The following is a 14,692-nucleotide window of genomic DNA, read 5'->3' on the forward strand; positions in this document are numbered from 1 at the left end:
CACGGGGACAGGAGCGCTGCTCTGTCAGTTTCTTTCCCCGCTCCGGAGCGCCCGGCGATGCGGTGCTGAGCAAGTGTGAGCATCGTGAAGGACACACGGACGGACGCATTTGCCCGTTACGGAAGGTAAGGACGCTGGGCATATACAGTTAACACTGATTATTTGATATTATTATGAAAAACGCCGGGCGCTGCATGTTGACAGCTGGGAAATCAGTGTTGTTTACAAGAGACTGAGTGGGATGCGCGGATGGGATGGAGCTTATGTCGCCCTCCGCAATGCAGAATTGGACGATAAGGTTACGAAGAAACTGCGTTTTGCATGTTTTGTGTCGTGCTGACAGATGCAGCGAGATACTGTGTGCAGTATCTGACATGTCTTGGCGTGGTGATGATGCTGTTACATGATCCGCTGCTGCTGCACATCCTGGCATGCACTCCCCCAAAAATAAATAGTCGATGCACGGAGCAGATGTAAGGATTTATTTCAGCAACCAGCACATATGCTTTAAAGCATGAAGTCTGATTATTAAATTCTGCATTTATTAGACCACGCCAGAGGCCATAGCCTGTTCGCGCTGCACATACCGATGATTCAAACTGCCGCCTGCCTTCCAGCCAGAAGATTAGGAAGCACCCGATGACAGTAAACACTTTCATCTGGGGTGGAACTAAAACGCATGTCCCGATGTTAGAGCCGGGATCGGTTGAGACGTATGGTTCAGCTGTGTCATCTTTACTTGCAGATTGAGGCGTAGTGCTTAGTAATGGCACATCGCAGGGTTATTCTGTCAGGATGTCAGGTGCTGGAAAAGGTGTCATGGGCGCGTCCTGACTCACCAGACGCTTCAGTGGAGAGAAACTGTTCCTGCTACATGTTGCTAAAGTAGATTTAGGGACTTTCAGAAGTCCTACAGAGATGAATGTTGAGTTATGTATTTTTATATTAGGTCTGTCATTGATGACATGACAACAAAAGGATGATGGTAACCTCACGCAAATCATGCAACTATGCATTAAATCATAGTGAATTACAAACATCCTATGTTTGATTCGTTGAGTTTTACATTGGTTTTCTGCATGTATGTGGGGCTCATCGGTTGGAGATTGTTTTTGAGGACATGATCTGATTGAACAGCTGTAGCAACTGGAGATGTTTGCCTGTAAGACCACATAATGCGCTGATATTTAGATACACAGTTATGGTTTTGATAATGCTGTTGGCTTGAGTGCACAGCTCCCTGCAGCAGACAGCAGAGTACCATTTAAGCCACCGCAACTCTCCATTGTGGTCTAATGAGCTCGCAATACTTGTGATTAATGATTTAATCAATATTGCCAAGCTAGATGGCAATGATAACGTGTTATGGTCCTCCTTGTTTATTCACAGATCTGCAGTTGTTCTGCTTTTGCGATGGGCAGAGCATGACAGGGTTTTTTTTTGGGTCATTGGTCCCAGATTAACATATTAATTGTAGGTTGATGAACAGGTTAAATGGTAGTTTACTCCTGTAAGATCTTACTGTGGGCTTGTGACTCATCCAGTATAATAATGTGTATGTTTTCAGATGATCATATGATAAAACCTGCTTTTGCTCTTGCACACTTTACACACAAATGTTTTTGAACTACGTTTTCATTTCGGCTTTATTTACCACTCAGTTGCCACGTGTGAGAGCCTTCACTTTGTGTTTGTCCTGATTGAATCAGAGCCATAAATGTGGCACAAAATGTCAGAGGGATTCCACAACTGCCTGTCAGGTGGAGCACTTTATGAATCTTGTAAGCTTGACTGCTGCTAATGCATCCTGTGCTGCCCCGTGTACACCCCGAGGACAGTCCCTCTCCTTCATGCTAGGTGAATGAATTTACTCTGCTCGGAAGTAGGCTAACCTATATTGTGCAGCTGTGCATGGCATCATCTTACATTTTATACCCCCCCCATTGCTCTGCAATGAAATATGTCAGAATATAGCGAGTTAAAATTTTGTAACAAGCAGTTCCCTGTCAGCATATTGGCTGTTGGGCTGCAGCGGCTTGAGGAGCCTGCATGACAAGGACGTTTTTACATAACACAGCACCCTGCAGGATGTGGCTGTTCCGTGATGCATTTTAAGGCTCCAGCCTCAGCCTCCATTAGTGTCACAGCCAGATGACTCTCACAGAGTCGTACACTTGTTTCTTCTTTTGGTTTGAAGATTCAGTCACACATCTGCCTTGTATTGAGGAAGACAGGCTAACCTCACCTGAAGCAGAAAATAGAGCTGTCTTCAACATCTCTCCTTCACCTCAGGTCAGCATGTAGCGTATGAACACGAGCAGGTGAGAGACAGATTGCTTTTTCTCATCTGGTGCATGAATGTTTGCTGTCTAATGTATGAATGAACAGTTACTTTTATACCCAGAAAGACAATAATATTGCCATTTTCCAGTTAATTTAATGTCTTTATACGAGCAGCATTATTTTAGGGCTCAAAGCAGAGCTTTGGATGTTTGCCATTTAAGATTAAGTAATTTCAGAGTCGTTTTAGGAGATTAGATTTGTTTCCAGATGTCCTTCTGAGCCCTGGGCGACAAATTCTTGGGCAAAGAGTCAAAGCATTAGTTAAAGAGAGGAAGGCAGATTTTGCATGTGATTTTTAAAAAGACTCTTAACTGATTGGCAGCGTTGGCATTTGCCAGCAACAAGGCTAGTTTGTTCGGCGATGTTTGTTCTGTCACTCTGAGTGGAGTGTCAGTCAGACTGGAGGGGACACGTCCTGCAGACTTGCTTCATTGTTAAATCGAATGCACCAGGAGAGGATATAGCAAGACGAGGCAGCCTATACACACCAACGTTTGTGTGCAGGAACACACACGCAAATGCCAGCCGTTATTGCTGCATGTACAAGTGCTCCTCTCCGTCCTGCTGACGAAACATGTGATGCTCTCGTCCCGATGCTTCCTTTAGATTGCTCAGCAATTTACGCACCGGCGATCAATAGCGAGATCCACTAATGGTACGGCAGTGAGGCAGAGACATGACGTCGTCTATGTTTGCCTGGAGACAGACCTCTCCTCTGTTCATGCCTGAGGAGCAGAAAGGGCCTCAGTCCCCATCTGCCATCCCTGGCTGTCTGAGTACAGTTTGCACCAGACCCACCATTGATTCCCCCACTGTGGACTGCTCGCTGCTCTCTGCATGCACATGACCCTATAGATCTTATGTACAAGAGACAGAGCGAAGCAGGAAAAACTCATAGCACAGTGCACATTTGTATCGTACTTGTTGACTATAGTAGAGCCAATAGGTAGAAAAGAGAGCCATGCAGGTTAGAGCTGAACTGACTTGTCAGTAAATTGATTGACAGTAAGGTAATTGTTTTAGGGCTATTAAAAAATGACAACACCAGTACTAATACCTGGATCTTTGAAGTGATATCAATGCCAATAGAGTACTTCACTTGATACCTATTTTTCTACTTATCTTCACATCATGTGAAGCATCCAGTTGCATAAAATGCCACAAGGTGTGTAGTATAGGCATACTTGAAAATGTTTTGGTGGCATCTCGGCAAGCTGAACTTCCATCTCTGTTGCATACATCCCGCTCGACTTCACTGCACCACTGACTGTATGGGCTGTCCGTATGAGCCGTAGCTGCTGCGATAGTGGGCTAATTAGGCGTTGCATTATATAGAAGAATGCTGCGAGCAAAGCCATACAAATAGTCTTTTTTTTCTGCACCAGGGAAAAAAAGGATCAATTGCAGGTATTGTTTGAACAAAGACAGTTTGATTCTACTTGTCTACGGGGCGATTGTGGCTCAGAAGGTAAAGTGAGTCGTCGACGCATCAGATGAACTTCAGTTTGATCCCTGTCTCCAGTCTGCATGTTGCAGTATCCTTGGGCGAGATGCTGAATCCCAAATTGCTTTAGTTGGCTGTGCCATTGGTATGTGACTGTGTGTGAATGTCTTGTATGGGAGCCTCAGCCACCAGTGTGGGAATGTGTGTGTGAATGGGTGAATGTGACATGTTGTGTTAAAGCGCAGTGTGGTCAGAAGACTAGAAAGACCCACAAAGGTCCATTTACCATTTACTCGGTACTGAGTTACTTTGGTCGCTGCCTTAAAGGTATTGCGTACCAATACACCGCCTTGGTTTGTTTTGATGATATATGTATATTTATTGTTATCAATTAAAAATGCCAAACACTTGCTATCTCTAGCTTCTTAGATGCAAAACATTGTCTCTTTTTTGTCTGATGTGATAGTAAACTGAACTGTGTTGGGCATTTTTCAGCATTTTATTGATTAAATGACGAATAGATAAGATAACGGGCAGATGAAGTGCCTGTTAAACCTTTGTTGCAGCCTTTATGCAGCTGCCGACATCAGTAGGTGGCTGGATCTTTGAAGCACTTGCATGGTCTTATATGTATAGATTTTTTTCTTTCAAACTAGTCACTTTCTTTGACTGAATAAGGTTTTGTTGCCTCTGCTGATGTTCTATTTTTGGGGCCACAGTTGCCTGCTTGAATCTAATGATCTCGAATAGCTGCCCCAGGCACTTCAGCAGGCTAGTTACTTTTAAAGGCGGACCCCAGATGAATAATTATTCAGCCACACTGGATTCAAATTGTTTTAGTGTGTGTGTGCACAAAAGCATACATGTCTCATCTAAGATAAAATCTAAGATAAGATACAATACAGCTTGCATAAATGACCTTTTGTTGATTTACACAAATGCAGCACAATGCTGAAGATAAAAATAGATATATTTGATTTCAACAGCCTGCTTTTTGTCTATTTATAACTTTAAAGCTCTGGTGAAAAGATGTTATTCATTTACTGACAAGATAAAAACAAATGTTTTTGCAGAAATGGCTTGGTTATAAAAACACAGAAAACCAGACTCCCCTAAAGGTATAAGTTAGAGTGCCTTTTATCATTTAATCTGTCCTCCCTTCTCTTTATCAGTGTGATTGTGTTGATAAAGTGCTGAGCTTCCTCTGTGACTCTCGTGGCTCCTACAGTTTGTCTATCTGCCAAAGTGACGTCTCTTTCAAAATCAGATTACTCCATTTCCATTAAGAGCATGTGGACCGGACAAGCAGGTGGTGTTTGGAAATTGCCTGGTATCTTCTCCCGTCACTCATGGGGGGAAATCGGATGACATTGATCAATGTCATCAGAGTGTTATCTTGAAGCGGTACAAGTTTCAGGTTCTGTGACAAAGATTTGTCAATAGTCTGTTGGGACAACTGAAGAGTTCAACTTTTTAAAATCACAATTCCAGTAAAATTGAGAAAATAAAACATAAGGACCGATTTGTTGATACTAATGAACTGGGTAAGTGATTGATTTACTGAATAATTGACTAATTTACAGGCCATCAGTTTGTGTTTAAATTTAAATTGAATTTAAGTTGCCGAGACATTATTTTAGCTACATGTAAGAACAATTCGAATCTGTAACTAGGTTATATTTGACAAGATTTCACTTCGTTTCAGTAACTCGTAGCTCAAGATATTTTTAGTCTTTACAATCAAAGTAAATCTTTTGGGATTTATGCACTCAATTAGAAGGAGATTACAAATGTGTGCCCTTAGCCTGCTAATTTCTGTTAACAGCGTGATCAGCCTTTTTAATTTTTTTTTTTCAGATAATATTTGACTCCCTTCATTACAATGTCAGCACAGAAATCAGTTTGTTTGCTTATTAGTCCGGGGAAAGCCTTATCTGGCTTTACTGGGATGCTTTCAATTTCCGCAGTAATATCAAGCACTATTTGCTCGTCAGAGAGCTAATTGCATTTGCTTGTTGTTAACTCGTACTAAACGAGGTTTGTATTTAATGATGATAAGAAGTAAAAACGACAGTACTGCAAGGTTAACAAGTTCAGAGGACAGTATTCCCTAATTAAGTAGTCAGCTTTAAGAGTGCTAATGTGAATGGGTCTTAATTAAACCACTCCTCCAAGTGTCAGGTTACCTCTGGTGTATTTGTTCAACATTTCACTGAGCAGGAATATAGTGTTGCACACAGTGGACTGACTTCTCACATGGGAGTCTTGAGCCATCTGTTTTTGCACCTTCGCAGGCGCAGTCAGATACATTGTTTACAGGGTTGTTGAGAAGCAGTGCAGTCAGACAACACCATGAGCTATTTTGGTCCCGTACGAGATGACTTTCAATTTCATGCAATTTGGAAATCAGTGGCGTGTGTCTGATTTGTTCCCTGGGATTTCAGCCAAAGTGTTGCAATACAGAGAACTTCTACAAGTTGTTATTAGCAATCAAATTCCTCATCTGCTGAGAGATTTTTTTGTTCCTTTAATGGTGTTACAAAACATTTTACTCCGATCATAATGAATGACAGGGATTGTTTGTGAAGACCTTTTGAGCAAGCTGTAAAGTTAAGGGCTATCTTTTGTAGAGGAGGATGATGAAAGGTTGAAACAGAAATAACCACCTTTGATGCTGGCCAAACATTACCTATACAACTATATCCCCTCTGACAGTAATTTATTCCATAATCTTCACATGAAAGCTTGTATTTAACATCATTTTAAAGATCAGCTTACCTCTGTATGCTTTGTCATTGATATTCTCAGTAATGGGCTGCATTGTTTTGGACTTAATCCTATTTAATCTGTGTTTATCATGGGATTGTGAAAGCTTACTGTAGTTTCAACCGCTTGCATTGTTATCTTTTAGTGCTGGGGATAAAGAACCAGCCTGATGGTACAGAGAACTGTCCAATTAGGTACAGAAGCATCTTTCTCTTTGGGGCCAAGCCACTCTTGGGGCTTTTGAGCAAGGCCTGTTGCTATGGCGCTGGGAGCATGTGTGGAAGACAAGAACACAACTTCATCTACGTGCTAGTTCAGCATAATCACATTCATCTGCTTATACCAGAAATTGGCAACTTTTACCATCAAACCCCCCCCCAAAATAATGATAATAATAACATGTATGGCTAAAGTCACTCAAAATATTTGATCCTTATAATAAAGGTAATATATGTGGCTTTTTTTTTTTTTTTTTTTTTTTTTTTTGGGGGGGGGGATTTTTTCCCTTTAATGATAGGACAGTCATAGCATGACAGGAAATGTGGGAGAGAGAGGGGTATGACATGCAGCAAAGGGCCACAGGCTGGAATCGAACCCGGGCCACTGCAATGCCTCAGCATGTCGGGCGCACACTCTAGCAGATGAGCTAGAGACCACCCCATATATAGCTTTTTAAGTCTGTGTCTGCATGGGTTTCCTTCAGGTGCTCCAGTTTCCCCGACCATCAAAAACACGTACGGTTAATACTCCTGTTGGTGCTCCTGACCAAGGCACTGGCAGAAAATCTGGAGTCGGTCCCAGAGTGCTGCTCACGGCTGCTCACGGCTGCTCACGGCTGCTCACGGCTGCTTACTGCTGCTCACTGCTCCATTGAAGATGGGTTAAATGCAGAGGAAAACATTTGCTGTACGATATACATGTGACAATAAAGAATTATTCTTTCTTTTTCTACTTCTAAATTAACCTAACAACATTACTCTAGGTGTAAATGAGTATTCATTAATATGTTTTGCGACATATGTGTCTACTTTGCAGTGGGCTAATTATGATCATTTGGTACATTAACTTTGCAGAGTTGGCAGTGAAAACAAACAAATCTGACCATAAGCTATTAAATTCTCTGTTTTCTCAAGACATATTCCAAGACTTACTTTTTTGGGTGTGAAATCCACTACCCTGCTACCCAGGCTAGGGATACTTGAGTCTAGCTACTGCTATTAAGGTTCAGGCTAGGCCATAGATGTATATTTTAGTTGACAAAATGTTACAAAAAACATGTTGATAACCACTGTTCATTTCCATATGATATTTGTTTGGTTAAAGCCACTTGGGGCCATTGCAGAGAAGCTAAAGAGCTGCATGTGGGTCCAGAGCTGCAGGCTGCCTACCCCTGATATATCGTCACCTACCATGTAAACCATGTGTTGTTTTTCATGCTCACCCAGTGTATATTACCTCATAGTGGTGATGCAAGCTCTATATGGTTGACAGCTCAGCCCTGTTACTGCTAAAGCATGCTAAACTGGAGTCATGAACTCCCCACTGGAATATAATGAAAGACTGATAGGTTCAAAGGGGATTCTTACGCTAATCAAAAACGTCCTTGGTGAGAAGCACACTAGTTCTTTAGCTGGCTAACCTTTCGCCCTCTGTTGGAGAGACTGCATGTGTGAGAAGTGTATGTATAGAGGGCTAATCGCAGAAAGAGCCCAAAGGCGAAGGCCTCCTGGCACGTGGAGCGAATACTGAGGGAGTGGAGCTCTTGGGAAGCCTCATTATACATTTAGGGGCGTCCTGTTTTCCCTCTCTCTGGACAGCTGGACAGCTAAATTGTTTGTGGATCAATAGTTTAGCTTCCTACTGGCTCCACAGAGTGAGTGAAGTGCATTTAAACCCAAGAAATCGCATTACCCTTGGCAGAGATGGGAAGCATAGCACTAGGGGCCTCAGCAAGTGCTATTGCTACGCCCATTATTCAGTCTGCCTGTTTGTTTACCTGCAGTGCTTCTGCTGAGACCACCCATAGTCATTTTACACTCATGTCATCAAATTTTCTTCGATTTTCTTTGCTACACAGTTTTGTCCAAACATATCCCACCATGATATTTATATTTGGTGATATTTTTATAATAATCCTTTATACACTGAATTTTTAAATCATTCATTGGATGCTGTCATTTCCTGGAAACTGAGAGATCTTCACTACGATCAATTGAAAGACAGAAGGTTGTGTGTTCAAGCTGATTGTATATTAATGCTTCTTATTATGAGGCTGCAGCCTGTCTGTATTGATTCAACGCTTATTTAAAATGCCTGTTGTTTTTCTCTTCAGCTCTTTGGCTATGTAAAAGGCAGAGAGAGAGAGAGAAAAGGGTAGAGAGAGGGGGGAGGTCAGGGGTATAATGAGAAACGGAGGAGAACAAAACATTTGGAGCTCTCCCTTCATTCCTTAGATCAGTGTAACCACAAATAAAAGCTGTGGCTGATGCAAGCTCTGGGCTATGGGCCGCCGCTGTCCTCTCCTGGCTCTCTCGCTGGGCTGCCGGTGCATTTGTGTTTTACTGGTCAGCCTCCGAGCTCCAGGACCCAAGGCTGCATCTCTACATGAAGAGCCCATTGATGTGGGCGCCATTAGCATTCCCTGTAGGCGAGCACGACAAACAGGTTGGTTTTCCGTTTCACACTAACAAACCTGTTCTCTCTGGATCCTCTCAAAGGGTCTCAAATCAACCTTTCTGGTTGCATAGCTAATGAGTGTGGATAAAAGAGGTCAAAGAATGCTTATGTAGGCCTCTTCAGTCCAAGCAGTGTACCCTTTGTATAAAGCCTCGCCCTGCCAACTGCCACGTCAGGACGGCACTGTCACATCTGGGCCACAAACTCACAAGGTGATGTAACCATCTGCGTCATGTTTTCTGTAAGTGCTAGTGGGACAATACACCAGCACTAATAGCTTCCGACAAACTACCCCTAAAACGTCCCTGAACAAAAGTTGTTCTTTTCGGTTGGCATATCATTATTCAGATCTGAACGCAGCATTCTGAGGGAATCTGGCTGACTTATGCATGAGATTTGTGCACTAATTATGCCGCAGATTTTTTTTCTTCCTTGGCTCTGTTTGTTGCTGCAGGAGCTTTTGTTGCAATCTGCTAATTCACGCTGCTGAAATTATCCTCACAATTTTACTTAGCAACAGCAAATCGCCCCCGAGAAGAAGCGGCTAATATTAACCCATGAAAAGTAACACATGCGAACCATCTCTCTGTTTTAATTTTCATGAGTCAGAGTACTGCTCCAGCAACTCTTCCTGATGCCGAGAGAGAGAGAGAGGGTGAGAGAGAGAGAGGGCGAGAAGGCGAGAAGGATCGTGCGAGAATTAAAGATCTTTTTCTTCTGCCCTTGCTTTAGCGTATATGAATTTATATGAACAGTAAACAAGCAGATAATGAGGATGCGAGTGAAGAAACCACCTTTATTATTCTCATTACTGGCTGTCTTGACTGAGCGAGGTGCCAACATTCACGACATCGACTCCCTGCCTGACTCCCTCTCACATTATTATTATTATTATCTTATACCAAAGCGAAAAATAGGCCATGTATGCATATTAGTATGGTATTTATTCAGAGTTCACTTGGACATGGCAGTGGACAGCCTCCATACTGTATGTGTGGGCGACTCAGTGAAATGTGTCAGTAGTATAGCGGCCAGTGTCAACGGTTGGATTATTCATGAGGAAGGTGTAATGACAGCGAGTGGAGGAGAGGGCATCCAGAGGTGAATCTGACTGGGAGAAGGAGCACTGAATCCCTTTTTTTTTCCTTTGCTCTTGTCTCTCTCTCTCTCTCTCTCTCTCTCTCTCTCTCTCTCTCTCTCACACACACACATACACACACATGCACACACATGGCTTGCAGTACTCTCACTCTTATCTGCAACACACAGCTCCACTCATGCTGCACACACAGGGCCATAGTGTGTAGAGGACAGACGGAGTGAAGGGCACCGCGTTGCAGTCAGTCAAGCACACATACGCACCCCTGGAAACACACGCATGTGCACAATGGATAGAGAGAGGAGGGGTTGTGCTTTTCTTAATTCCTCTGCAACAGAGGACAACAAGACAAGGCAAAACACTGCTCCTCTATATGAGTGAAGGGGGGTTGGAAAGTATTCTAGAGCGACTGCCAGTGCACTTAATGTTATTCATTTTGACCCATGACCAATCAGATTATAATTTGACTCCAGCACAATGAAATGAAAAGGTTGCAAAAAATTAATGCCTGCAACCAGCTGTATATATTAGGCATCAAGCTGAATCATTTCTGAATCACATTTTTCCCACCAAAGGATTTCAAACAAAACAAAAAGCAGAATATTTTCAAGAAAGAAAGTATAATAATATTGTTTGTCACTTTTTTTGGGTCCATGTTAATGACAATGACATTTTCCTATCATCCTATGCCTAGTTTGTACAAGATTACATCAGTGCATGAACAGTGCTTCCATAGCTCATGGCTTATTGTGATTAATTGAATGTTTTCTAACTTTGGAAAGTAGCAGATACGAAATGCTTTCTTTGCTCTTGAAAAAACTAATATATGTTGTTTCCCTTTGTGGAAACATGCTGACTCTTCTGACTTTTTATTTTGTGTTCAATGGCTTTCTTCCTTTATTGTGATTGTGAAATAATAATAATCATAACAATGATCAGTTGTTCCACTCCTTCAGTGTTTTGTGCATTATTTCAACCCTGTCGCCAGGAAAATGTTGGCATTATACCTTTCTGCAAACCAAGAATAAGTCACATTTGCACATTATAACGTTGTAGTGCACATGTTGAAACTTCTGTGTTAATGTCTGAGGAAAAATACTCCTCTTGGTTATGGTTATGAAAAAAATTATTTGACTAAAAATACCCATTCTTTTTAGTACAATCCCTGCTGAAAAATCACAGATGTCTCGTTAAGAAAGAACTGATTTTTGTGGCTTTGTCCCCACTGGAAAAACAGCAAAAGGATCTCTGAAAACTACCATGTTGGGGCTGAAAAGCAGTTGAAAAAAGAGCCATGGGTTGCTAAAAAACACCCAAGTTTTTTTTTTTTTTTTTCAGAAACTCACATGGCAACATTTTCCTCTGGTGACTTGGCTGATTATTAACTGTGTGTTTTGAGTATTTCCAGATAATTATTGGCAACCAACAGAGATGCCAGATTACCTCTGGACAAAGGCAAGCTAGCTGTTTCCCCTGCTTCCTGTCTCAATACTGAAACTAAACTAACTGTCTCCTGGGTCCAGCTTCATATTTAATGGACAGACATAAAAATGGCACTGATCCTCTTCAAAACTGAAATGACTGAATATTCTGCAATTATGAACAATGTTCTTACTGTCATTTTTTTCAAGTCCAAGAATTTTGAGATTTGCTGAATAGAAAATGACAATTTATTTGTCGATAGTCAGTAAATGTCAAGTAAATGCTGCTAAATTAGAATAATTGGAAATCTTTTAAAAAGATCTAAAGCCAATGCTCAGTGCTGTAGTTTTACTTAAACACTGGCAAGAATACAACCCAACGTAATGTGGGCGAAAGGGCCCTCTAAGTACTGTTAGGGCAGTCAAGCAAAAGCATCTGTTTGAAGCATATAATATGAAAAGTCTCTTAACCTACTTTAGCTTCCTCGCAGCTTCTGGAGGGAACACAAGCTTGATTGGAAATTCTATAAACTACGTGTCTGCGTGGGCCGTTATCTGAGCTGTGTCGGACTGCGCGCAAACAGCTTCCTAACAGAGAAGAGATGATTTCCTTGTGTAAAGTGATAATCTTGTGATCTGAATGCCAGAAAGCCCCCACACATCTGCACCCCCTTACGCTGACACAGCCAAGTCATGTCAAGATGTACCAGTTTTGCGTTTGAAGTTTTCAGTGTTTGAAGAGACAGCGCATTAGCCTAATCATAGCCGCAGAATTATCTACACAGTCGGTTGATCACGGCTCTGGCATTGTGATCTAAGCGCTCCTTTTCAATACATCTCCTTCTGTTGTCCTCTGTTGTTTAAGTGGGCACCTGTTCTGCCTTATGAGCCTTGATCACATGGTGTGACTTGGCCAAGAGGCACCAGATGACTCAGGTCTTTGCCCAGGCTGTGCTCATTGTCAGTCGGCGCACACATTGCTTTCCAGCAGGCCGTCTGACTGTGGCCATGTGCTCAGTGGTAAACACAGGTGACTGGGTCTGTTGACATGGACACTGTGTTCCGGACAGGCTACGTTCACATTACAAGCCAATGTGGCCTCAATCCGATTTTTTTTTTACTCTTATGTGAGGAAGATCAGATTTTTTGCTTTAGAGTGGTGTGGACACAGAAATCTGATTTTTTTTTTCAATCAAATCTTGGCCACTTTCATATGTGATGCTTAATCCCTTTACATATCTGATCACTGGCCATGTGACCAGTGTGAGAACAGTCCCATCAGATTAAATTTGTTATTCCCATAAATCAGTGTTTCATAACATCATACTTCAATGCGCAGACGCAGATCACTGGGCGTACAATTTCGTAGCCGTCCATTGAAACTACAGGTGGTTGCTGTAGCGATACTGCTTCAGTCGGCTGCCCCAGCCGCCAGACAATAGATCCCGAGTGCCAGACGCTTTCTGACAGCTTGCCTACATTTTGATGGTGCATGCCTACTATACCCTTGTAAATGTGACCAGAAATTTGCTCCCATTCATTGTGTATTGAAAGCGACTGAAATATGACAGAAAATGTTTTTGTTCTGTTGCTTTTTCAAAAGTAAAATACTCTTGTGTGAGGATGGTGTAGAAGGGGGCAGTGGGATTGACACAAGTGACCGGCGTGGCAGGGTGGACACAGGTTTGTGCAAATTGGTAGCGTATAGTGGGCATGCACGGTGATTCCTGCTGTAACAGCATTGTTGTGAGGTGCTGACAGAGATACTGGAATAAAGCTCTGGATATCTTAAGGTTTGGAAGAACTGTTCCTCTGTGAAACCCTCCACATCGCAACCTCACCACACCTGACTCCTCTACCGGCCGCACACACACCTCTCTCTCCACAGAACTACTGGTCATAGCTGCTAATAGAGCTATTAAAGCCCATTTGTATGACAAAAACAAATGCCCATTTCTCAAAAAATATGCAAGACACTATCAAAAACAAGGGCACATGGCTAACTGTTATACAGAATTTACATCACAGAACCTTACTACCATGGCGATCATTTAGGAGATGAAGCTTGCACGATGACGTCATTCATTATTCCACATATGTAATGTTTTTATTGTTCTGTTGTGCACTTGTGTGACGTTATTGGATCCATGTGATGCGTTCTAGGGCAAGTGTGAGATATGGATCATTAATGGATGAGACAAAGAGATCAGATTCTGGGTAAGCAATTTAGCATGAAGCCCTGTAATGTGAACATTGTCCATTGGAGGTCCGGACACGAGAAAAGTGTTTATCCTCTTTACAAAGGCACAAATTAAGTGAACCCTTTAATTGGTACAAAGGAAACAACCAAGAGAGAAACACTAAATTGGATCACGTCTTCACATGCTGTAATATATCAGCAAACATTAGCTTGGCCAGCTGTCCTGCTCAGGTTTCTGGCACTGTGAAGAAGAGCTCATGCTGACTGTTTTTAATAGTATGTGCAGCTTTTCAAGCGAGAACTGCATGATTGCCAAATAACAGGGGAATATTATTTTACACATAAATGCACCCATTGAGAGATACTGTGGAGCTTGCAGTGGCACAAGCAGTGGAGGAAGACTTCCTGATGGGTAGGCATGAATATGCATGGTGCTGCTTTAAAGCACTGGCACGGACTAATACAGTATGGCAGTCAATGGATCCACAGAGCAGGCTTTGTCTCGTGTACTTTCAACTCTGGAGGAGGTGCCTGAGCCTCTTGTTTGCACTGTTCAGCCCCAAAGAGCCTCTGCAGAGGTCTCAGAGAGGGAAATCTCTAAGCCTGCTGAAGAATATCTTTAAATCTTATAAATACATTGAGGAGCCTTATTTTGTAATAATTATATTTCCTCTCTGACTACTTAATTCCTTATTTATCGCTAAGATCATAGGGTGTTTGCATTCCCCTTCCCAACTTCTGGA

At 42.2% G+C, this 14,692-nt stretch overlaps 1 protein-coding gene across 1 annotated transcript in view; it reads left to right on the forward strand.

Moving 5' to 3' along the window:
* Positions 1 to 14,692, forward strand: part of LOC121949969 (contactin-1a-like) — a 90,359-nt gene continuing 75,667 nt past the window's right edge. Inside the window, exon 1 of the mRNA XM_042495847.1 lies at positions 1 to 125. The gene's annotated coding sequence lies outside the window, so the exon portion shown is untranslated. The remainder of the gene's footprint in view (positions 126 to 14,692) is intronic.

The sequence above is a fragment of the Plectropomus leopardus genome, chromosome 11, assembly GCF_008729295.1.
Source record: "Plectropomus leopardus isolate mb chromosome 11, YSFRI_Pleo_2.0, whole genome shotgun sequence".
NCBI classification, from domain to species: Eukaryota; Metazoa; Chordata; class Actinopteri; order Perciformes; family Serranidae; genus Plectropomus; species Plectropomus leopardus.